This window comes from Cydia fagiglandana, chromosome 17 (genome assembly GCF_963556715.1).
Source record: "Cydia fagiglandana chromosome 17, ilCydFagi1.1, whole genome shotgun sequence".
Classification (NCBI taxonomy): domain Eukaryota; kingdom Metazoa; phylum Arthropoda; class Insecta; order Lepidoptera; family Tortricidae; genus Cydia; species Cydia fagiglandana.
In genome coordinates, this window is record NC_085948.1 from 6,404,346 (window position 1) to 6,431,776 (window position 27,431).

The following is a 27,431-nucleotide window of genomic DNA, read 5'->3' on the forward strand; positions in this document are numbered from 1 at the left end:
GGGGACCCGCAGGAGTCTCAGCTCTGGCTTGCCTTCATTGGCCGTCCAGAGAGGAGTCGCTAGAGCTATATGCTCCAGGGGTGGAAGTGAAAGATGCATAAGACGCGAGTTGGCACAGTGGCTGGAAACAGCCACTGGGTAGAAAGCTGCGCACACCTCTCGACACCCCTGAGCCGCTCACACCGATGTTGCGCCTGGCCGTCTTTACGATGGCGCATCAGGTGCCCATCTAACGAGTGGCGAGTCACTGCCTGCCTCGATAACTTGTGCAAGCAATGTTATGGCAGGTGTCCGGACTTCTTTGCAATAGCCCAGTCTTTTTTTTCACCCAAATTTAAACCATAGACCAGTACTCTGTCCATGTTCTCTACAATAGTTTACAATGCCTGCTGAAACCGGTTCACGGGTATCTATTTATGTGGTGAATGGGTTCCAGAAGGCGTTCTATATGACATCAAATCTCTCCAAACGGCCTCTACGTGTTGGATCTATATCCCCACGTACGCCTTATAAATGACCGGGCTCGAAAGACCCGGGTGTTTTAAAACGGAGTTACAAATAATAATTCACCCGATATACGTCCCACTGCTGGGCACGGGCCTCCTCTTATGCGCGAGAGGGCTTGGGCTATCATCCCCACGCTAGCCCAATGCGGATTGGGGACTTCACATACACCTACCATTTCCTCACGATGTTTTCCTTCACCGAAAAGCTAGTGGTAAATAGTTATCAAATGATAATTCGTACATAAGTTACGAAAAACTCATTGGTATGGGCCATGCAGGATTTAAACCCGCGACCTTCGGATTGAAAGTCGGATGTCATATCCACTCGGCCACCACCGCTACAACAATACGATATAGAATCATGAACGTTACATTCTTGCTCTTAAGTTAAGGATGACCCACGCTAGACCGGGCCGGGGCCGGGCCGGAGCTTCCGGCACTTCGTTTTCCATGGAAAGCACCACGTGATCACCGATCAGCCGTCATAGAAAATTACATGTTGGACGCCTCGGAAATACAACTAAATATAAAAGTAAAAAACCGGACAAGTGCGAGTCGGACTCGCCCACCGAGGGTTCCGTACTTTTTAGTATTTGTTGTTATAGCGGCAACAGAAATACATCATCTGTGAAAATTTCAACTGTTTAGCTATCACGGTTCGTGAGATACATCTGGTGACAGACGGACGGACGGACGGACGGACAGCGGAGTCTTAGTAATAGGGTCCCGTTTTACCCTTTGGGTACGGAACCCTAAAAATCAGAAACGCAGCAATATTTCCCCTCTTTTTAGGATTCCGTACCCAAAGGGTAAAACGGGACCCTATTACTAAGACTTCGCTGTTCGTCCGTCCGTCCGTCCGTCCGTCCGTCCGTCCGTCCGTCCGTCCGTCCATCCGTCCATCCGTCCATCCGTCCATCCGTCCGTCCGTCTGTCACCAGGCTGTATCTCACGAACCGTGATAGCTAGACAGTTGAAATTTTCACAGATGATGTATTTCTGTTGCCGCTATAACAACAAATACTAAAAACAGAATAAAATAAAGATTTAAATGGGGCTCCCATACAACAAACGTGATTTTTGACCAAAGTTAAGCAACGTCGGGAGTGGTCAGTACTTGGATGGGTGACCGTTTTTTTTTGCTTTTTTTTGTTTTTTTTTTTGCATTATGATACGGAACCCTTCGTGCGCGAATCCGACTCGCACTTGCCCGGTTTTTTATCATTTGAAGTGCATTTCTTTGGTTGGTTAATCACAGATGAATTTTACTTCACCATTCAGCAACAATGTCATGTAGGTAACTAATTTTAAAGTTTTTAGTAATTTCTAACACGAAATCATTGTACAGTAATCAAAACACTGTTTGTTTGCATTCGACAACAGATCTATGGATTTATCGACATTAAAATATGGCGGCGCGCGGCTCACAACGTTCAACCAATCAGCGCTTGAGGCGCGTTCCTTCGTACGCCAGTTCACAATATGACGGTTTCACTTCGATAGATTATAATCTAACGAAAAATAAAGCGTTAAATTGTAAGCAGTATGTTAAGGTACACAATATTTCGACAGTTTACAATCTCGCTATTTAGATTATAAACTAACGGTTTTTACAATTTAACGGTGACATATGTTATAAAAGTGAAGTCTCGATAAAGAAGGTAAGATTCTTCAGGAAGGTTTCGATGTATAATTGGTAATGTTTTGTGTATATAGGTTAAAATAAACAAATAGGCAAATATAAACGTTAAAAAAGTAATAGATTTGCTTCAATTCATATGGAGAATATATCGAAAGTGACCTGTTTAGTGTTTATATTGCCCTTAAACGTATTTACGTAAGTCCGGCACGGGTTAGGCTTTAGTAAGGTAACGGCGGCTATTAACGCGGGTATCAAAATCGACGTCTAACACCGCGGTGTTTACAAATACGCATTTTGCAAGCAAACAGATTTATTCCCTAAGAAATAAAGCATACACAAAACAAGCTCATTCATTGGTCTATCGTGCCCATTAGTGTGCATTTGTGTGAGGGTAACAAAAAACTCGCGATTCGTCAGTTTGTGCGACGGCGGCGCAAGAGCCGGTTATTCCATACAGACGCGTGACGCCACAGTTAAGTGCACTCCAATCTTACTTAGTGTTTTACGTAATAGTTATAGCAAATAAACTAGTGCAATGCCTTTTAAGAGGTTGTGTATTGTTTTCTACACGATTTTGAATTACTTTTAACTTAGTTTTTGACCGGGAAATACGTTTAAAATGGAAAATAAAATACAGCGGTGATAGGCGCCAATTATTTCTGTGGTAAGTAATTCCGTGGTATGCCACGGTAATAGAAAAAGTGGTAGTTTTGTTATTTACTCTTTAGTTTTGGTACAAATTATCAGTTTTATAATTTCTTTTATTTATTCCAATCTTGATCTATTCACGCTATTAAAGAGCTATTTCCGTGGTATGGAAAGTATTCAACTAACCCTTAATTTTTAACAAAAACTTCAGCACCGATTTCCTTGTTTCTATGGGAACCCTTAATCTGTCAACTTTTTTTTATTATGAGATAAAACCTAAAATTTACTTGCCGGTTATGTGATTTTCTCTTTACAAGAAGCTTGTAATATACGTGTTTGATTTTATTTGAAGAAACATCTGTGTTTTATTCTTTTTATGGGTCGGAATTAGGTTTAATCAAACTCCAAATTAAGCCTATTACCGATGGTATGATCAGATTACCCTCGGTGATAGAATGTATAGAAATCTATTACCGACCCAGACAAATATCGAATGGGTCGGTAATAGGCTCTTAAAGAGTTATCTATTACCGAGTGACTATTTGGTATTGTATTTTTGGTATTTTTAAACATACTCCTATAGTTTTATTTTTTATTTTTATGTCATTATTAAACTTAATGGCACAAACGTAATAAACAGAACCCACGTCATTATTATTGTTTTAACCCTCGGTATTAGGTTTCGAATTTTGAGTTTGGTTTCTATTAACGAGTGCAGAAAAATCATGCCAATTGTACCCTCGGTAATGAAAGCTCAATTCGCGATAATAGAATCACAGCCTGTCCCTTGCCACGGTAATAGAAGATTGGGTCATTTTGGCTTCAAAAAATATTTTAATACATATAATAAGCCAAAATGAATCCAAAAACGTGTGAAACGGAAAGTTCATTAAATGTTCTGATGTAAAAAAAATATTCCTGGCTGTTAGACAGCATTGATACCCTTAATTTTTGGATCTCTTTTGAAAAGTTCCTTAACTACCACGGTAATAGGTGCCTTTACCTTACTGGTGTGAATTTTCCCCGAAAGCGTGGGAAGAATGATATTGCTGGCGTGGGTGGAATAAATGCTGTCTGAGATGACATTTAGCTAATAGTGATACTATTTAAGTAAATAAACCATGTTATTGATACATTTATCAGTTAGTAAGGTTAATAAATATTATTAATAAAATACCTTTATATTTATACCTTATAATATTGTAGTACGCACTTTATACCTTAATATTATTAATATATATCCCCAATCCGCATTGGGCTAGCGTGGGGACTATAGCCCAAGCCCTCTCGCACATGAGAGGAGGCCTGTGCCCAGCAGTGGGACGTATATAGGCTGAGATGATGATGATGATGAATAAAATACGTGTATGTGTACCGAAGACTATTTATTGTGTGACTGAACGACATGATAGCGATTCATATCAAAACATTTGGAACACCACAGTTCCATATTTAAATCAACACTGTAGATGGCGCTGCTGGATATCATAAAACTACAATAAATAACTACCCACACCAATTGTATCATACAAAATCTACTACCTATGCTTTTCAATCGAATGATCCCATTTGTGTTGAGATTTTTTGAAGAAATTGTCATGTAAATTATGATTTTAAGATTTGCCCCTATTCACCCCAGCCATCCCTAATCCCTATACCTATACACACCCCGGTTAAAGTACTTTACGATACTGAAAAGTTATAGGAATTTGATTGCCCGAGATTAATTAAAATGGTTAAGTTTCTGTATTGTTTTAATTAGTAATCACATCAACTATTAAGTTAGGTTACACAAGTTAATTATAACTTTCCAGTTGTTTGATTAAGGCTAGCCATCCCTAATCCCTATACCTATACACACCCCGGTTAAAGTACTTTACGATACTGAAAAGTTATAGGAGTTTGATTGCCCGAGATTAATTAAAATGGTTAAGTTTCTGTATTGTTTTAATTAGTAATCACATCAACTATTAAGTTAGGTTACACAAGTTAATTATAACTTTCCAGTTGTTTGATTAAGGCTATGTTATCTCAGCGGCGGTAGCACGGTCGCATTTTTATCGCTTGTCACCATTGTCACGCTCTAACAAGTATATATGTAAGTGCGAAAGTGATGGGCATAGTGACAGGCAATAGAAATGGGACCATGCTGCGCCTGCAGGTTATAATAGGTATTACATATTAATTCATTCAAAATCTAAGGACGCATTCGGGATCGTAAAACGATAAACATTTCTTTTTTTTTTTCAATATCAATACGCCGTACGTTTGAAATACGTAATTACCTAATAAATTACTAATGATGCAGTAACTAACTAATACGGCTCAGCGATCCAAAGAGGATCTTGGCCTCCGAAACGAGAGCACGCCACTTTTCCCGATCCTGCCAATTATCGGCTTAATAATGCAGTAACATTTCTCAAAATTTATTTTAACTCGTTAACTACTGCTGTATTCGAACTTCAAGATATTCACAAGAGACGACACGTACTAGATGCATTCTAGATACGTTATAGTTTAGATATCAACTAGTTCTCTTTTGCAGCGCAATTCGGGCAACCAATGTCACTTTTACGTTAGATAGAGTAAGGTATCTATTAGATGTGAATTGGATCTCTAAGTCATATTTTGTGGAAATCGTTCAAGAGTATCTCCAGCATCGCGCAAATGTCAAATTTGACAGGTTAGATCTTAAACATATCGTTATCGTATCTTGGTGATGTCTAAAAGATGTCTAATCGATGTCTATTTCAAAATCAGAATCGGGCCCCTAGTTAAGCCATTTTTAAACTGCGCGCCCCCTACAAATAATCTACGCTCAAATCTTTAGTACCAACCTAGTCTTATTGACGCACGATGCATGCATAATAGGTATACTTAAATACAGAGTTAAAGTTGGTATTTTCAGTCTACGCCATTACTGGCCCATTAGGAATGCTTTTACGCTTCGGTATGTATTCAATTTTATTTAAAATCCTTGAAGCAGTATTCGAATCGTTCGAATCCAACGAAAGTAACCGAATTTTTGTGCCAATTCGTGACCTGGCTTAAATTAGGCCACTTTTATGAACAGCGGCGATGTCAAAGGCGATCTGTCAAGGTTTATTATTCGAAATGCACAACGTCATAGGAAGTTGAAGTGGAGGTTATCATGGCTAAAGCTTCACTTTACAATTTGCGAAGTCACGATCATTAATAATCATGAGCGGGCGCAGTTCATTTGCGAAAATTAAATGACAAGTCATTCACTTGGTTGACTAACTTTTTACATTATGTTATTGCACTCAAAGTTAATTCTGTATTAATTACGGGTTAGGTATTAAAACCGCCATTAAGAGCTAAGCGCCACTGGCATCATTCCACTAACTCGGGGTTAAGGATGACTAACGTCAGACCGGGCCGTGTCCGGCGCATCGTTTTCCATGGAAATCATTACGTGATCGCCTGTCATGTCATAGAAAAGTAAGCGCCGGAAGCTCCGGCCCGGACACGGCCCGGCCTAACGTGAGTCATCCTTTAAGGCCCACTTGCACCATCCCACTAACCCGGGGTTAAGCAGTTAAACCTAATAACCTAATGTCAAATTGTACTGGTAACCATGGTAACTCCAGGTTCAACCGGTTATCCCCGGGTTAGTAGAATGGTGCAAATGGGCCTAACTGCTTAAATCTGGAGTTACCATGGTCACCAATACAATTTGAGATTGGGTTAACGGTTCAACCGCTTGACCCCGGGTTAGTGGGACGGTGCAAGTGGCGTTAAGGCTGATACGTCGTCGTATCAAAATAATATGAAAACCTTTTCAAATTGTCAATGCTGAATCGGTTTCTGGATTAATAGAAATATTTCAGCCACCCTTTCCGTTCTAAAATAAAGATGTGGCTGGCTGGAATCACGCCATATCTTCTCGTACTTACTAATTCACCTGCTCGCGACACAACGCCAATTTCTCATTTATCATGAAACTGGTCGGCATATTCTTGCTTAGCTCGGTTTTAATTTTGCATTGCAGATTAGCCCGGTTTTATTGTTTTCATATGTTTTAATTAAGTTGTACACCGGTTAAGCACAGAGAATTTTCATGTTTCCAGTACAAATGCATGGTTAAGAGACTTCGCCAATGTGTGCGGAAACTATTTTTTTTTTTAAGATCTAACGAGTGATTTGCTAAATCAACAGAGCAACACCTAAATATTGGTTTGCAAGAAGTATGCATACCTACAAATGCATTTCAGTTTTTTTTTTTGAACCCCAGTTACGTCTTTTATACTCGTATAGATATTGCACGTAATAATAAAGTTAACTGCCGAAAGTTAAACGATGTGATGGGTTTGAAAGGTCTAAAATTAATGACATATGCAAACTGTGCAAAGGGTCGGCAAATAAAAGAAGGTTTTACGACTCGTTAGCGACAGAAACAAGGGATCATCCATGTTGATGAATTAAGATTGGATAACAAAAGCATTAATTTTCCTTAACAATACTTATTTAATTGTGAATTTCATTCGTTTTTGCGTAATTTATCTCTCATTTATTAACCTCCTAAGTCCCTGCGTACAATTTTTTGTACATATTCCAAAATTTATTTTGAACTTTGGTTAAAGTAATTTATTCAATAACAAAACTTATACAAACTATTATTAAAATTAAGTATAGACTAAATAAATTAAAACTAAAACTAATAAAATAAATAAATAAATAAAACTTACCCACCTACCTTAGATCCCCCAGATCTGTCCCCTGCAGAAGTGTGCCCATAAGGCTGGCTACATTCCCACGCTGAATAGCTATGCCTATTCTTTGGCCTAGGAATGAGCCAGCCCTAGGGTCACCCGTCGTTTCCAACAGTCTTTTTTTTAGGTCTTTAAAAAGGTTGTGGGCGTCACGACACCACGGCCCCAGGGTCTCTACCGCGAACGCCGCAAATATGTGGTTGTTTGTAAGACCAGCATATTTGCGGCGTTTTAGGGTTTCAGCCGCTGCTGCCGCGCCGCCAGCTCTCTGAGACGTGGCGACTAGATGGGACGGCGCTAGGGTGTCTACACATGTGGCATCCCAGATGAGCGGCCGTCCCATCTGCCAGGGGATGAGGGTTATTCCATCGGGCCTCTTGCCATCGTCGCGCGCCAGACCGGCTGGTTCCAACGCGGCCGGCATGCCCACGCTGACAAAGGCCCGACGGATGACATCGTTGAGGCTGGCGTGGCGGGACAGGCGGCCGGCACTCCTTCGGCAGGAGAGGCCGTGGGAGCCCAGACTGTCAACTTCTGTTCCGCAGGGACAGCTGTGGGGGACAACTATTTCGGCGCCTAGGCGGAGGCCGACAGCCAGTCTGAAAGAATTATTGTCCAGTAAAGTTGCGCAATTAATGGAGGGGAAAGCGTGTAGCCAAAAGCCGGATTCATGTTGGGATGAGGCAAGAAGGCGGGCTTTTTCTGTGTTGGACTTGTGTTCTCGTTTTGAACTTTTAATGTTTAACTAAGGGTTCTAATTTCAAAAACAAAACAATTGCTTCTGGGTCTCAGGAGGTTATTATGTACCTATTTATTTATCACCTATATTTTTATAACTTGCTCTATGATATTTAAAATGTACCTAATGATTATATCCACGCGTCAATGATGATACAAACTCCATAAAATTTCACGGTTTCATATAATAAACTAAATAAATATTTATGCCTACTTTATGAACCTATTTACAATTTTGAATTGTTCTTCTAGGATATTTTGCATAGGCAGTCCTATCCTTTATAATAAATTAGTGATAAATGGCATTCACAATAAAATTACATTTAATTTACCGACTTAATTTTATCTAATAATAAAAGTAAACCTGGAAAAAAAAACAAGTAATTGAAAAGCTTAAAATACAGGCTAGTAGGTAATCCAATCTTGATAGATGAAATGATCCGTTAGATACCTTTCTGAAAACATTTTCTAGATTTTATGTTTTATTCTACCGACCAGATCTATCGATAGAAGGAAAAATTACGGCTGTGGCAATAGAAATCGCCACAGAAAGAAATATTTCCGGGAAAACATCCGACAATACGGAATTACGTTTACCTTTCTCTGATCCGCCTCATGTTGGTCCGATCCGCCTTATACCCTATAAAAAGAAATGTTAACGTAACACCCAAAAAGCGTCATTGGAAGTTTTCAAATTTGAGGCATCAATAAGTATCGCACTGGCAGGTCAGTCTATTCCGAACAGACGCGGTCGTAAGCATGAATGTAACAATAAAATACACATACGCCTTCCTATAAATTTATAGGTACGTTTACTATATACGTTCACGTTTTGGTGAACATATTAGTTACATTCACATTTCAGTTGTGTTTTCTATTCATACTGCCGTATTCGAACTTCAAGATATTCACAAGAGTAGACACGTACTAGATCCATTCTAGAAACGTTATAGTTCAGATATCAACTAGTTCTCTTTTGCAGCGCAATTCGGGCAACCAATGTCACTTTTACGTTAGATAGAGTAAGATATCTATTAGATGTGAATTGGATCTCTAAATCATATCCTGTGGAAATCGTTCAAGAGTATCTCCAGAATCGCGCAAATGTCAAATTTGACAGGTTAGATCTTAAACATATCGTTATCGTATCATAGAAAGATATCTAATAGATGTCTATTTCAAAATCCGAATCGGGCCCATAGATTTGGCGCGTCTTGCGAAAACTTGATGAACGCACTGATGCGAATTTGCACGTGACAACGCTATACGCGTAGGTACATATACCTAGCCATATGACCGTCAGAAACTCCTAGTGAGTATTATATTCTTTGGTCCGAATCCGTATACAATGACGACCGCATTATAAAGATAGAGGACGAATAGAGAAATCTCGAGAGGGATTGCTCGGAAGCTCTATGATATTCTTTGGCTAATTCGTGTGGTTTCAGAAATAATCATTGCCAGGAGAGGCACACAAACGCCGAAAATGAATTTGAACGTAATAATTTTATATCCAAGTAGGTAGGTACGTAGGTACAGATGCCTCTAAGATAGACGAAGAAAATTAGGATAGAAAACCAACAGATCATAATAGGTCGCTTGGAAAATTTAACAGTTAACCTTTTAACCGCTATAGACTGATATAGGTATAAGACATACAATATCCAGCTCATTTTCCCGCAGTCTGATAAATAAGCACGCTAAAACCCGGGATTAACCCGTTAAACCGTTAACCCAGTGTAAAATTGTTCTGGTGACCATGACCATGATAACGCCAGGATTGACCGGTTAACCCCGGTTTAGTGAATGGTGTAAGTGGCCCATGATAATCGTGACGATACTATACGTCATAATTTCATAGAAGTTTGACGTTTAAAATAACACTTGCACTGCGTGGGCTATCAAAATCGGAGCAGACTTTTCTTGATTTAACTCTAATAAGAATATTTTCATTAATTGATACATGCTTATTAAGAAATTTAGCAAATACTTAATTTACTTTGATTAGGATTCTACTGAAACTCAATTTCTACGTACGGCTTACGTGGATTATCTGAAAAGGGCACACACGTATTTCTGGTAATATTGCTTATACGTGAAGACCGAAGTTACGTCGCGTGCGAAGGTAACTTTGCTGAAACTGGTTACGCGTAACATATGGAACCAGAACAAAACTTTTATATACTCGTACTGATTAAAGAGTTAGGTACCTATTGGCTAACAATACAGGGTGATTTTGGGGTCGTGGAGCAAAAGAGCCAGACATCATACAGAATCCAAAGATGAGCCTAATGATGTTGTTAATTATTGTTTATCACCAATAATGATGATTATTTTCCAGATGACAAGTAGGAAAAAACATGTTTGCATACAATTTGGTGACCCTACTCAATGTGACGTCTTGTCGCTTTCCATACAGCGTATGTCAAAAGTCATAGGGTGACCATAATTACTTAGTATAACATTAATTTTACTTGAAAAGTAAGAATAATTTAAGTAATTATCTTTTAATCAAATACTACCATATGATAATGTGGATCATTTACAGAGTCAGAAAAAGTGGTTCTGGATCACGACCCAGAAATCACCTGTATAATTCTGGTAGATTAGAAGTAGGTGGGTATTAGAAGTATTGAAAGCTTGTTATTTCGAGTTGTGAAATGAATGAAACTACACTGTATCATGTTACGAGTAGGTACATCACGTACTAAGTTAGTAACGTCAAGACTAAAATCGAATTAATAGAAAAAAACAAATTTGACTGGCCTCTACTACACTAAATGTGCATATTACTTACAAAAAGCCGTGAATAACAGGCTCAGTTATATTGCTCTACGGATAGGAAGTCGCGAATCATACATTGAATCATTCATTACTTTCCGCATGTCGCAACTAGCGTTAACATCTCATCACGGAATATCTGCTGGGGTCCCGGGGAACGCTGTGACGAGAGATGAGAAATTACTACTCACGTGAGAAATGAGATATTCTACACGTTTGGATAGCTACTAGAATCAATACGACGGCAAATAGATAGATAGTACTCTTTATTGGCACACCTCAGTAAAAAGATACAAAAGAAAAGAACAATTGATTAAATGTAGAGGCAGACAACAGGCTTGTCTTATCGCTAAAGAGCAAATATTGTATGAGTACGACAGAAGATGAGTAAGTTTTTGGTATACTTTTGTTTCATGTCATCTCGATCTTGTCAGGGCGCAAATGTCAAATATTTGGATGATAGGGGAGACCGAGGTGAGTTGTGACAGAGGAGAGTTGTGGCACCGTCGATTTTTTGGAATCTATTAACTAGAAATTGATCGCAATAGCGGGCGTTTGCTAGTTCAAGTTACGAGCTAACAAACGCACACTGTTGCGACCTAGTTTCTAGTTAATAAGTACACAGACTCCAAAAAACGCAACAACTCTCCTTTGTCACAAATTACCACGGTCTCCCCTACTAGACTTCGAATACGGTACGGTACTATTTAATAATATGAATATGAGTCAGCCGTAAAAGACAAGTGAGCAACAAGTGAGCAATAAAGAGTGTCAGTCAAAGTCAAACGTGGCTAGTCATCATTTTCGTAGTACGAGTAGACGGCAGACATAATAAGTTTTTGGCAAAAATTTCATTTTTGGTACAAGCTTTTATCGCCGACTGTAATTTTCTTACGACAGACAACTAATACTCATCGAGACATTTCTAAAAACCCCTAACACAATTAGGTTGCGTTGTTTCATCACAGAGTTCATATGGCCACCTCCTGTCTCCATCATCAGATCAGCTCGATGGTACCATAATATTGCATTGTCATCCGATTTATACATGCATGCAAAATTTCAGCTCAATCGGAAACCCGGAAGTGGATCAAATTTAACTTGCAAGATTTGATTACAGACCGACAAACAGATAACGGTCAGGTGTAAGTATAAAAAAGCTTGTAAAAATGAAACCTAAACGCATATAGTCTATAAAAGCGTGCGATTTATTGTGGAGATTTTAAGACTCAGAGTTTACTTAGTTACTTATCCCTACCCCAGCTAAATAAAAATTATTATTTTAGTGATACCTTATTATATTTTATTCTCATAACTTTTCAATTATTATTAGCCTTTCGAAAGGGCGGATCACGTTCGACATATGTACTAAAATAAATATTGGCATTCGCCTTGGAATTTTTTTATTAGCAAAAGTGAATCGACCTCGAAAATCCAATTTGCTCTTGAATCATTTTATTAGCTATCGTTGGCCTAATAAAAATGTAGAAACGAAGTAGGTGAAACGTAATGGCTACATCGGACATTTATAGAGGTATAAAAACCACAATAAAAGCGCGCAAAAGTTTTTTGCGGAAATCGCGAAGCGTATGGTTGATGTAGGTAATAATTGGTGACCGAAGAGCTGGCGGCTTCCTCGCACAACGTATCAGCATTGCGATACAATGAGGAAATAGCGCCAGCATCCTTGGTACAATGCCTCAAGGGCCTATTTTAGATTTAAGCTAGTTAGGGTTCCGTACCCAAAGGGTAAAACGGGACCCTATTATTAGGGTTCCGTACCCAAAGGGTAAAACGGGACCCTATTACTAAGACTTCGCTGTCCGTCCGTCCGTCTGTCCGTCTGTCTGTCACCAGCCTGTATCTCACGAACCGTGATAGCTAGACAGTTGAAATTTTCACAGACGATGTATTTCTGTTGCCGCTATAACAACAAATACTAAAAACAGAATAAAATAAAGATTTAAGTGGGGCTCCCATACAGCAAACGTGATTTTTGACCAAAGTTAAGCAATGTCGGGCGTGGTGAGTACTTGGATGGATGGCCGTTTTCTTTTTGCATTTTTTTCCGTTTTTTTTTTGCTTTATGGTACGGAACCCTTTGTGCGCGAGTCCGACTCGCACTTGCCCGGTTTTTATTAATTCCGTATACGGCGGGAAGAAGTTGATATCTAGCGGGGAAAAATTGAAGAAATTTTAACATACATGAGGTTTTTATTTTAAGTTAAAATTCCTTCAGTAGAATATCTCAAGTTATCAACTTCTTCCCGCTGTGTACGAAGTTTATCTTGATATCTGTATTTATAAATGTTTTTTCTCCTATTAGTAACTGTAATCTAGAAATTGCTAAATAATTTAGGATCTCTTATAATTTTAGTTGAATGCAATATACAGTGCATCAATATCACGTTACCATTAACGATCAAAGCGATTAGGGAGCTTGAAACCAATTTTAGACACGATATTTCGTGTTAGACTGCAGTTTCATGTTTCATTTCACTACATTCAATGTTATTGATTCTCAGTACCCAAATAGATTTCTATACCAATTTTCAGAGAAAATATAGTTGTTAGGTAAGTACTTACGGCTGTCGTTTTATATCAACATATCAAATGTATGTCTTGTATCAATGATATTAGAGTTTTTTGTATTAAATACCGATCTGTCAGTACAAGTGATAATTAAAAGTTAAAAGTGACATTTCTTCAACCACAAACGTCACTATTCGAATCGGGCCGCTTATCCTCATATTGCGCATGCGACAGTTACCGATCAGATCTGCTGTATGTGTGGCATGTGCGCGGGAAATTAGTATTACATTCTGTTCATTCTTTTCCTTTAAATTATTTGTGTGTCAATAAAGCATGCCCTTTTCAGCACAAACATAATGTACGGTATAGTCGCGGATGGTCTAGAACGCAAAATGACTAGTGTAATGTTTTGCCTATATCGCTTTTAGTCTACATAGCGAAGGGTCTAGAACGCAAAATGACCACTTTTTTATATTACACAGGTAGGTTAGGTTCGTTAGTTATCTTCAAATGGCCGTAGGCCAAACCGCACAGAATAGGAGCCCCGCGGTAGCGGGGCTCCGTCGACATCGCTAACGTAAAGATAAAACGACGGAAATGATTTTTTGCGTTCTGGACCGTTTGCGATGTAGACTAAGGCGATATAGGCAAAATGTTACACTAGTCATTTTGCGTTCTAGATCATCCGCGAATAACCCTAATTTACGAGTACATTGAGTATGATATATCCTTACATATAAAGGTCTCTGCCCACTACACCGTATCATACCATGACCGTGCTATGGACGTGTCAGGCAAAAAAATATTCTTTGTATTAAAAAGTATGAGACTATGCCCACTAGCTCGTTCCGTCACCGACCATACCCGTCGCGTGCCATGCACGGACCGTCAAAAATAGTCGGCGAGGATATTTTGCCGGTGCCGAAACGCTCCGTGCATGGCACGCAACGTTGCCAGAACGGTGCGTGCAGGCCGGCGAAACGGTGGGCATACGGGGTTTAACGGGTTATAAACGCGTTGCTATATTTCTTGCTCGCTCTTACCAGTCTGATAACTATTCGCTGGTTCTTTCTGACGAGTATTGCTCTCGCGAATAAAACGCGGGTACTAAGGGGATGAAACGCGGATGCTACGGGGATTATAGGCGGATGCTATGGGGATGATGTGCGGTTACTACGGGTACTAAACCCGTTATGTACAATGTGGACATGGTGTAGTGGGCATAGTAGGCCGTATCGCGTTACATTCCGTGCCTGATACGTTCATAGAACGGTCATGGTATGATACGGTGTAGTGGGCAGAGACCTTAAACGTATCTTACGTCAGTCGCCTGGGTGCTAATGTATTATAGTACCATCTGTTAAGAAAGCATCGTTATTATCCGATGTCACACGCCGCCTTCAAAGCCCTAGGGTTGGAGAACTGACATAACGTATTAGTCCTTTGTAACCTGGGAGCGCCATAAAGCCAATACACTAATGGCTGCTCTTTCATCGATATAGCTTTCAATGGAAAATACAGTGTCATGTTTGCTTCCTTTTCATAAGTTTCTATTTGTACCGGAGCATGCAAGGAAATTCTAGAGATTAAAAAGTGGTAGTGTCAAAATCGTTCCGGATAACTGTAGGGCTAAGATGGACGGTTTAGACGTTTTGTAAGTGCGAAAGTGACGCATGATATGACAAGTGATAAAAATTCGACCATGATACCGCCGCTGCTGGTGTACCTACTTACTTCCTGCGAACAACATGATAGTTGATGACTTGGCTTTTATAGATCATTTGAACATGCCTAAAAGAGTGCTGCAAGAAAATTTATTTGACTTGGAAGTCCATTTATTTTATGATGTACACTAAAATGGTGCATAACGTATTATTTGTTTTATTTAGGTAAAAAAAAAATCATAGTATATATTTTATTACTAAATGAAATATTTACATTTCATATTGCGCTTGCAGCAGTTAAAGTTAGACAAAGGTAAAATTTTTTTCATAGTACTTATATATTTTACTCCTAAATGAATTAATGTAAATAGGTACAGAAATTTACAAACTTATAACTAGGTAAATATAAAAATTAAGGGTATTATATGCTATTATTAGGCCATAGGTACCCGGCTAAATGTACCTAGCACGCTGCTGGCGTTTCCTCTTTGCACGGCTAGCAAAATACGCTGGAATAAAAATGCGCCGGACCTGGGGTCGCCGCTTTTCTCTCGGAGGCGTAGACCTAAGGTAAAAATTGGTCCGCAGTTGTATGTGTGTGTGTTATGTACCTAGGTACCTTTAAGTACGGTTTTCGAACAAGTATAGTGAAGTAACAACATGTTATTGAAGCACCTATTTTTCACTAGCTCGATTATGGCGTGTCCCTTAAATATAGGTTATTGTCCTTAATATTTAATGGCACTTGGTGGGTTATTAACGCAATGTTTGCTTGTACCTTCATCCTTTTATACAAAGGTCCTTTTTAGATAACCGTCGACTGTGACGATCGTAAACATGCAACTTATTCATTATGATTTTTATCGTAGAATAATTTTACTAAATAGCTTTATTTCGGCGATAATGACGATGGTGTTTAACGCTTGCTGAACAACGTAAAAGCGTTAAAGAGCTTTTATTAGGTATTCGTGCAAGCAGAAGGATTTGGTACTGAATTACTATTACTAAAGAAAAAGGCATAAATTTTTAAGACGACGCCCAGGAATGCGCAAAGTGGAGGAAAGTAAGTAGGAAAGCGGACCCTGGCAAAGGCCGGGATAACGCTAGGTAGAAGAAGAAAGAAAAAAGCATAAATTTATAAGACGACGCTCACGATTGCGCAAAGTGGAGGAAAGCAAGTAGGAAAGCGGATCCTGGCAAAGGCCGGGATAATGCTAGGTATAAGAAGAAAGAAAAAGGCATAAATTTAATGGTAGTAGATTTTTCTGTAAAATATGTACGCTTTTTTCATTAAGTTTTGGATGTTTAAAAGTAAGTTTAGGTGTATTTAGGGTTGGATGAGGTATACCACTGGCCCTAGACTCAGCCGCCGGGGCCTAAAAGTTTTTGAGTGGGTACTACGGATCGGGAAACACAGTTTAAAATTTCCAAAAAAGTAAAGCCTATTATTTATCCATTAGGACTTCTGCAAAGCGGAGCCAAATCTTGATTTTAAAATCTGTGGTTTCAATATTGATATTGTGTTTTGTTTATTTTATTTTTTTATTTTATTTTATTAGAAGACCAACAGCGGTAACAAACAATATAAACTTATAACTAGGATACAATCATAAAGCCAATAACAGGTCTCCCTAACAGATACAAAAGAAAATATTACGGATTTGCTTAAGTACTAGACTAGACTACGTGTTGTCTTTAAGAGATCGTTCTTTAACTATCTGTTGTCTGCTTCTATCATTAATCAATTGTTTTTCTTTAAGCTGTATCTTTTACTGAGATGTGCCAATAACGAGTACTCTATTTATCTATTGATGTGTTACCATTGTGGATGCTAGTCGTATTATTAGGCATCTCCGCGTCCGCGAGATGAACTGAAAGTCCTGTCAAGGTCGCGCCATTAAGTCCAAAACTTTAACATATTAGTAAAATCTGAATCCCTGGGTCAATGTTAATACACTCTTTCTCATAATTCAGGAAAAAGTATAAAAAATACAGACATTTTACGTTAGTAAAAAGCGTTAAAGATTTCCTAAACGCGACCAAACTTTACACAGATCCTTCTATTCAGCCACCGTTGGACTAAATATTCTTAGAAGAATTTCATCAAGATAAGCCTTCCATGAATGGGAAATAGGAGTGTCGGATAAAGCCGATATTTTCTCTACGAAAATATTAAGGACGTCGCGGTATTTGGCCCAAACATGCCGAAAACCCCAAAAGTAAGTGCCAGATAAGGACCAGGAATAGACTAGTGTTGTAAGACCTCGAGTCTTTTATGTCTTTTTAAGACATTATTCATTCATTGTCAAAGCTTAAAGTTATTTTTTTAAACTCTAGTCGTTTTTAAAGAAGACTAAGAAATTAGTTTCTACAAAGTATGTTTTCTTAACACGGAATTACATTTTAATGCGCAATCTTTCGAAGGCACGAATATCCTTTCCTTTTTAGGGTTCCATACCTCAAAAGGAAAAAACGGAACCCTTATAGGATCACTCGTGCGTCTGTCTGTCTGTCCGTCTGTCACAGCCTATTTCCTCGGAAACTACTGGACTAATTAAGTTGAAATTTGGTACACATATGTCAATTAGTGACCCAAAGCTGGACATCTTTTTTTTATAATTTTAAATTTATTTAGAAATTTAATTCAGGCAACAAGGCCCATATTATGTAGCGATGCTACATAATTTCCTATACTAAATACATACTTTTTCATACAACGTGACCTATACAACATTAATGTCGCATTTCCAACAGAATAACATACACCAGAGTATGACACTTATGTAAAACTGTAATGTACCTTCTCAGCTGTAGGTTGATTAGCATATCCTGCCTCCTGGCTAACTGGTTTCGAAGAAACAAGTCCAAAGAGTATGCCACTCGAACGGAACTTGTCACCCAGATTGTGCAGAGATTGTTGAACCAAACCTGGCTTCACGCATATCAAAATGATCGTCGTGATCCACTCTAACTGCCCAAGCAGGTCACATCCTAATTTAATTTGTATTTTAGAATCATTTATGAAATTATATAAAAACATAAAAAAGACTTTCGTTGGGTAGTCGTAAGCGTGACAGCCCGGTGACAGCTAAGAATATAGGCGTTTTGTTCAGGCATAAGCAAGGATATATTCCAAAGGAAACAAAGTAGAAAACAGTAATAAAAAGTATAATTATTAGTAATTATTATTAACCACTTAAAATATTACAAGTATTAATGAGCATTGATATTTTTCGAGAACCATTTGATTTAGAAAAGATTTAAGTTGGTTTGACGTTTAATGTGTTGATGTGAATCGAAACGCAACGTGTCCGGTAGGGGAAGATTTCGAACTGTCACTGTCACTTCACTTGGACTTGGAATGGGAATACGCTAGGATGTAGATAGTTTCTAATTAAAGATTAAGAGGAATTGCCTCGTCTCCTTCCGCCGCCTGGTCCGGCTGGTGGGAGACCGATTTGTAAAGTGCGTATATCGCTGTGCGTGAATTGTGCGCGTGATTTACTTAGTGCGTCCCGTGTCGCCGATGGACATGAGCACGGTTGGTGATCGTGTTCCCTGGCGCGCTGTTGCGCGTCCCCGATTTTGCTGAGCGTCATGCTGACGCTGCTTCTACGCCGTAGGACGCGGCCTTGACTTGCAGGCCGTGTGTCGGATGGTTATGCTGCCGTCCGACGACTCCAAGGTGTCTTCATGCGGGTCCTTCCCGTAAAAGTCCGAGCGCCGCGGGTTGTCCTCGCCTTAGCTTGTCACAGCTGAGGCTCGATGAACGCCTGCCGCTGATCTACGTCGATCTGTCTACTACGCTAAGTTCCAGGATGAAAGCTACACCCGGTATCCGTGAGTGCACTAGACTTTCGTTTTAGGTTTTGGCCAAAACTCCGCGTTTCGCCCGTCTCGCGATCGTAGATTAAGGTTTACTATGGTGTCACCCCATAACCGCCAACGGTTTATAAAAACAGATTGTATCTTGAGTAGCGCCCGCCCTGAAGCGGAGTGCCTTGTAAGTAGTTAGCGGAGTATATTAAATTGCATGTCAAATATTTGGTTTTATCTTTTCAATATCCTACCAAGTTCCCATTAACCAGGTTAGAATAACAAGAGGACCCTTGTACTCCAATAGTCCAATGTTTTACTGCGGATCTTATCCGAGGCATTTTTTCCATTAACTATTTAAACATTTAAACCACTATTATTTTTTATTCACGACAATGTCACGCTACTTTACAATCCTTATTTTTTTATACACTACAATTACAAATACCTTACAGACTAACATACATAATGTATTTTATAAACTTAAAACTAAACACTATTTAGTCGACAAAACGGCGTGGCTCCGTTGCATCGGCTGCTCTTGTGTTAAAATACATAGGTTATTTATTTAAGAAAATAGCCATAAAATGACTATTCCCCCGCCCCCTTTATCTCTGAAACTACTGGGTCTAAAATTTTGAAAATAATATACAAAATAGTTCTTTACCTACCTGTAGATGACAGGAAAACCTATTAGAAATGTGCAGTCTAGCGTGAGTCGGACTTATGTACGGAACCCTAGAAACGCGAGTCCGACTCGCACGTGGTCGGGTTTTTTTTAAGACTAACCTCCACAATTAATGACGGAGTCTTTATTAAAGGAAGTCCTTTTGATTCGCGTTTAGCAAACACTCAATATAAATATTTGAGTCACAACTCAAAAGACTCCAAATATTTTGCTGCTTTGTTTTCGAGATCCTCAAATTAAAGGATGACTCACGCTAGACCAGGCCGAGGTGTCCGACATGTAATTTTCTATGACGGCTGATCCGTGATCACGTGGTGATTTCCATAGATAACGAAGCTCTGGAAGCCCCGGCCCGGCCACGGCCCGGTCTAACGTGAGTCATCCTTAAGACTTGCGAGACTCAAGTTTTTACCAACACTCAACACTAAGCAGGAATATGATCTTATTTACACGCCCGGATTTTGATCATACGCTTCGTAAAAGTAATGCAATTTACCTTTGGCGATTAGATATGAATATTGAATGAGCCTTTACATTTTGCATGGCAATATCACGCTGCTTTTCGCATGATTAAATTGTTTATATCGATATACATACAGGTAAAAAAATATTTATTGCGTTTGATTAGATTTTACGCATCAATGGAGAGAATTTGTGTCAAGGAAATCGAATCTTTTTACTTTTCAAACCCTATTGAATGAGAAATCAAGTAATAAAATTTGTCAATATACCTGCTAGCAGCAATGAATAGTAGTTTTCTTTTACAGTGCTGCCCCCTACTCTTCACGCTGGCTCTAGGTAGGGTCTGCCATCTAGTGGCTAAAATCGAAAACTGGAAACTTGACATAATACTTCTGGCAATAAATAGGGAGCTTCTGTGCTGCCGTCAACAGTTCATGTACGTTCCCTATAGAAGCTTCTAGCATTTTTTTAGAATGACCTGCTATTTTGGCTAGCAATGCCTATATCACAGGATGGGTGACGCTTCGTTGCGTATCCAAACTCCCAGAAAGGAAGTTATTCAGCAGAAATAAACTAAAATCCAAGTAAACTCGATTGGGCGTGTCGAAGCGATTTTAAATCGGTTTGTCATCACCTTGGGTGCTTTTGTCACGCCTCCTAAGTGACCTATGTACCATGAGAATCAGTAAATAAGGTGAAGTGTGAAGTGTAGCGTTTCATAGCATGGTAAAGGTGTAATAGACAATATAAACATACTGACGAGTAAATAAATACAGGGTCACAGTCGTCAGGACTCGTCACAGATATATAGATTCAAACAAAAATTCCAAGAAAAGAAACAAAAACATTTAGATCAATTAAATAAACCCCTATTCAACAAATTTGCAATAAATGTTCGATTGCGTAATCTTTTTCGCAATATGTCTTCTCGGTTTCCTCTCCGTAAATTCTCTAACGTCACCTCACCCCCTTAGGGAACGTACTTAATGAAAAGGGAAGTTGCGGATATATTGGCATTCTTAGAATCAGTACGTAATTATTGGGACTGCCGAATTGCTTTGTAATTGAAGGCTTGAAGCTGAGCGATGGCACACTTTGCAATCTCTTTGGCACGACACAACTGTGACTACTGAAAGGGAATACTTTTGAATAAGTTAACAGTGAGGCGCTCTTTGGACTTCACAGTAATGACAGGCAACTTAATCGAGTGCTACCGCATTGGCGATAATGTGGCGATTGCCACAACCGACAATTCAGATAAATGCATCAAGATTTGACGAAAACATCACTAGTGCTCCATTCTGCTACGTTAAAGTGATATTCGGATGGTCACTGCAAATGCAGCTGAATTAAGAATGACTCACGCCAGGCGTGTCTCACCCCGCGATTTCGTCGCTTTTTACGACCGTCGCGATTTGGTAGCTAAAAGTACATCCATTCGGCCCCAATTTTGGGGTTTGCCATAAGCCGCGCGTGGCGCTGTCGCCACCTAGCGGCCATATCTGTGCTGATCGTAACAGACGCGTTTTGTTAGAGAGTGAGTATTCTATACTTAGTACTATTATTTATTCTGTGCTCACGCTAAACCGGGCCGGAGCTTCCAGCAGCAGCTTCGTTTTCTATGGAAAGTATACCACGTGATCGGCTGATCAGCCATCGTAGAAAATGACGAGACAGACGCCTCGGCTGAATTCGGTCTATCGTGAGTCATTCTTTACTGTTACTGCATCACTGCTACAGTCACTGTAAAATTCCTTGATAAAATGAGTGACGTTCGCTGCCTCACTACTCTCTCGAGAAGGTTTAATCCGTCACACATTTAATCAAGGAAATTGATAATGACAGCGCCCGCTTCAATGCCGCAACAGTAATCCCGCCATCTAAATGTTACATTAAGAAATTCAGGGTAAAGTTACCGAGTCTTTCGCAAACAATTAAATTTGTGGAGCCAGATATATGAAGACGCACCTTAAAATGTAATCAACCCACATCCGCGCCATGTATTAGACGGTTTCTTAATGGCAACAAGATAGTATCGCTACATTACATTTCTCTTTATGCGTTTGCCTTTATGCATATTAATTTTCCAATTAACTTGTTTGTCATAATGCGGTTAAATTATTTCTGATCTCAAAGAGATCTGAAAGGTAGTTCTATTGACTACAGATGTAGTGCATTTATTTTCCATCGTATTTTCACGGAAATTCACGAACGTGTCTTGCTATTTCAGTCAGTCTCGGTACAAAAATACTAACATTGAATGAACCAGCTTGACAATACGAACGTTTCCGAAAATTACGATTAAAAACAATTATGCACTACATCTGAATGTAAAACAGTAAGTAATGTTAAATAATTAACGATATTATAATCTTAACTATTATTTTGTAATATTGGCTAAACGTGTAATATTGATTACTTATGTGATTATGTCAACTTAAATTTACCGTGTTGAAGAGAATAAAAATAATAAATGTTTGATAGATATTTAAATGTATAATGTATTTACACAAATATGCTTTTAACCCCACAGATCAAAATATTTCTCTAATATTTGTTATCGTTATTAGTTATTATTTACCATATACAGGGTGGAAAGGCACGACGATCCTTCCCGGAAGTATTAGGTCGTTTAAGTGATACAGAGCAGATTGGTAATGGTAAGAATCGTTAATTGAGTAAAAAATAAAAATACCAAATTTTCTACTTTTTAACTGTGGTGATAACCCTATAGCATGTGCACATGACGGCTAGGTTAAGGATCTCCGTCGGGAAAGCTCGGGACTTTACGCTTTTTTCCGATCGTTGACAGAATCGCAATGATGTATGAATGACGCATAAATGACAAATAAATGCAAAAATATTACAAACAATTTTATTACTTCCTTAGATAGTTACTTTTTGCCAATATTTAACACTATCTTCTCTTCACATACGGTTTTCAAATGTACCTCCGTGTCTTATAATGTACGCCGCAGCCCGCACCCGAGCCCGCGCACATTGCTCACATGTCATTTCATTGAAGAAGGAAGAGAAGTGTTTTGTAGTAGATATTTGATAATGTTCCTCATTTTTCCTCCGCAGATTGTCAAAAGCAGCAATTAGCCTTTTAATGTCTCATTTCGTCCGCAGTTTCACATTCCGTTCGGTACACCATATCTTTTACACAGTCCCACAAATTTAAATAACCACGAGCATCTAACAACGGTATTTTTATTTGAAGAATATGACATTCGATAAGTAAAGTTCAATGACAATTTAATTTCAAACATCAGACGTCTTGTCTATTTCCTACCACGCAAGAAGGTTTGTTAGTTAGGTATTTAAGAAGTACCTATTTATTCTTAATGTATTCTTAGTAGATATTTCATTTTTGTAAATTCATTTGGTCTATCAAACACAACCTACTTGTATTTTTGTATTATTTTAGATAGTTTCCAATTATTCGAAAATAATTTTGTGAAACGTGTTAAGAAACTAAAACCTTTTTATCAGTCAAGGAAACCAGAGATATTTATAAGACGATTGCGTACTTTTGAGTGGTTGTCAAAGTCACAAATTGTAAACAATGTTGTGGTTAGTATTATTAATATTAAGGAATAACATAACTACTTCATTCAAGTATTGAACAAGTGGAACCACTAAGAAAGCGAAAATCCTGCAACGATTCTTACCGTGTTGTAAGCAGACCTAAGAATAGTTGGATGGCAACAAATTAGTACAATTTCCTGTCGTATACAGATTGTTTACTAGTAAGTTCATTGACCTTGTCACCTGTTAGGGTTAGAACAAAGTAGTTTTTTGCATGGATGTTTAAAAGGCCATAATTTAGAAACGGTTGCCCATATTAACATAGTTTCTATGGAGAAAATGTAGAGCTTAGGCTAAACAATCCGCCTTTTGCGGAAAGGATCGTCGTGCCTTTCCACCCTGTATAACTTACAGGCAAGATAGAGTGGAGGCAGATCTCCTTGAGCTCGGCGTCGGCGAAAGCTGGGGGGATACCGCTCTGGACCGACCAAAGTGGCGTGCCCTTGTGGAGGCCAAGACACATTTTGGGTCATCGCGCCAACCAAGTAAGTAAGTAGGTATATACAGGCAAGCCGTTTCAGATGTCGAATTAATGGTAACATTCCATTTCTAGCCGCAGCTGCACTACCGGTACTGAACGCGTCGCTGTCATTGTCAATTTCCATAGTAAAATGAACAGTAGTGCAGCTGTCGCTGGAAATGGACTGTCACCTTAAATTCTATATGTATATGTATGTATCTGTAGGTCTATATGAAGTTGCGGTAAAAATGATAGGTACTCGAACACCTGTTGTGAACATTCCATCACAAATAGATTTTATTTTGGGTCGTAAATCTGAGCGAGCGAATGTGATCGATCACTACTTTTGACTCATCTATCGCTACCGACGAAACAAAGCTTATCCATTCATAGATTGTAACGTAGGGGAGCGGGGGGCTTGTTGTAACAGTTTTAGGAAAAAGGCCTGTGTCGTCGAAAATATGTATAATTTCATGATTCTGAGTATGAGGGTTTGTAATCTAAGCACTAATTCCGAGAACAAAATAATTTTAAATGTTTACGCATCTTTTACATCAGACATTTTTTGAAAAACTGGGAGTTGTTACAATTTACCCCGTTTTTTTTCAATACCTGGTAGAAACAGAGCTCGTATGCACATCCACTCGCTTCGATGTCTGGCGGGGCAATGGCGGTGTTTACGTTATTTCTCGAGTTATAAGAAAGTCATTAAGAAAAAAAAATTAAAATGTTTTAATTCCCCGTCCAAATTGAGCGTTACTACTTACCCCTGTAACATTAAGCCCCCGGCTCCCGTACCTACGTACATTCATGTTGTCTTAAGCTGTTTCAGCCAGGGACCGGATACGGGTATTTTTGTATAGGAACGAAAACGGTATTTTTCGTTCTTTTTTTAAATTTCATTTCTAATTGGGCAGTCTAATAATACGAAGTCGTTACCTAAATACACAACCGAGTCCTACATTTCATAAAATAACTCAAAAAATATGGTTATTTCGAAGTTATTGCAAAAAACCGGTTCCAATCCCTAATTTTAACCCTTATCTTGGCAAGACTCAAAATGTCTTAAATATAAACATTGTTTTGGTTTTTTGTCACCTATTGAGCATGCTAGACTATTAAAAAATAAGGAAAATAATACAAGGTTTTCCAATTTCGGAAAATCATATGTATCATATTTGATACAATGCCAATAACTCGACAAAATAGTTACCTACTTTTTAGAAGAAAAATGAAGATTTTAATAAAAATAAAACATGTAATGCAACAGAAATTAGCATTTAATGCTAATTAAACGCAATCTAAAGCATCAGATGACTATTAAACCTGTAAAAATAAATTATATCTACGAATACCTGATCACATGGGCGGAAAATTTTATCCCGTAAAGTTTCAAAAAAGTCGTCAGCAAAAAGTTGAGTAAAATATGAAAAGTAAACAAATAATTAAAAGTAAAAAAAACATACTATTTTTTTACTTTGGGGCCATTTTTTGCCATACACATATTTTTCTGTGCTACGGGCTACGGCTTAGTAATAATGCTACAGCCTACGAATATATAGTTAAATAACATCTAGTACTTAAAAAAATCAAAGTTTAATAACTAAATAATACGACAACTAATATTAAATAATTGAAGCATGTTTTGTAACCCCACAAAAATAAAAAAGTTAAAAAAATCATGTAAAACTATTTTGACGATAACTTGGCAATGTATTAAATGTAATACAATCCTTTCCATATGTACATTTCTAAGTTCTTGGCAGTGTATCAAATATAATACATAACAGTTTCATGTAAAGTTCTGTGTATTAAATGTTTTTAAATTCGAAGGCATTGTAAATATGTATGCACTAAGAAACAGTAAAGATATCAAAATTTAGATTATGGAAAAATATATACTAACATAAGAAATAAATACAAAACTTCCAGTACGAACCGAAATCTATTGTTTCCGCGGCGCCATGTTGATTATTACTAATTAATTTACAATGACACTCGTGTCAATTATTTTTTTCTATAAGTAAGGAGGGTAGCTCGACATATTGATGGCAGAATTATTCTGTTAGGTAATAAAGCGAACCTGCTAGATTTTTTTAAGTTCCATGTATCACGGGTGTTACAGTGCCAAGATAAGGGTTAACGTGATCTAGGTAGGCACTTCTTAAGAGCCCTTCAACGTGCATACTAGCGCCACATCTAAATAATCGTAATTATTTAAATTTAACGAAAGATATTGAAAAAAGTGGCCGCTACGGACTGTATTGTCTATTTAAGTAACTTTTGAATGATCTCTTAAGAATCTGTTAAAATATTTAAGGGCTCTTAAAATATTTTACGTACCTACATATTTATAATGTACTTACCAACGGTTCAAGGTGTTTTCAGTCCTTTAGGTCACGAACTAACCTGAAATAAAAATGTCATGTGTGAAATCTTTATTTTCGTTCAGCCAATAAAATATAATTATGAATCGTTAAATTATTTTATAGTATATTTTAGTGCTAGTTTACGACACCAGGTGCTATAATAAGCACATTACGTCAAAAATTTAAAAGTGGAAAAATTACTCACTTACTAGGTTGGTTGGTTGGTGTTACTTGGTGCCTCAGAAGGCAGCGCGCTGGAGTATCGATCCAGAGGCCGTGAGTTCAAGTCTCACCCAACACGGTAATTTTTCCACTTTTAAATTTATTCTAAGCTTAATAGCATTGTTCGCAGACGTTTCTGCTTGTTAAACATTAATATTAATAATTACAGGTTACAGGGTAAAAATAAAATCATGTTCACGTTCAGTCACGCGAGTTCCACAATACCCATAATAACGGTAGAACAGTGGTTGTAGAACCAAAAGCTCGTATAGTCTGTGCGGAAAGAGAATAGTCGTGGAATGTAAGGGAGCCCAATACATTCTACGACTCTTCTGTTTCCGCACAGACTATAACGGTATGCATCGACATAAATTATATGGAAGCCATGTTGAAATGTTGATCGCTGACGTCATCCAAGCACTTGAGGCGGGTGCTATGGACAGAGCATTGAAAGCACTGTAAACGGAAAATCTATACTGATAATAATATCAGCGAACATATCAAACAATAGGTAGAAATCTCTACATGAATTTGGTTTTGATTTTACTAGCGGTCCGCCCCGGCTTCGCACGGGTAGTT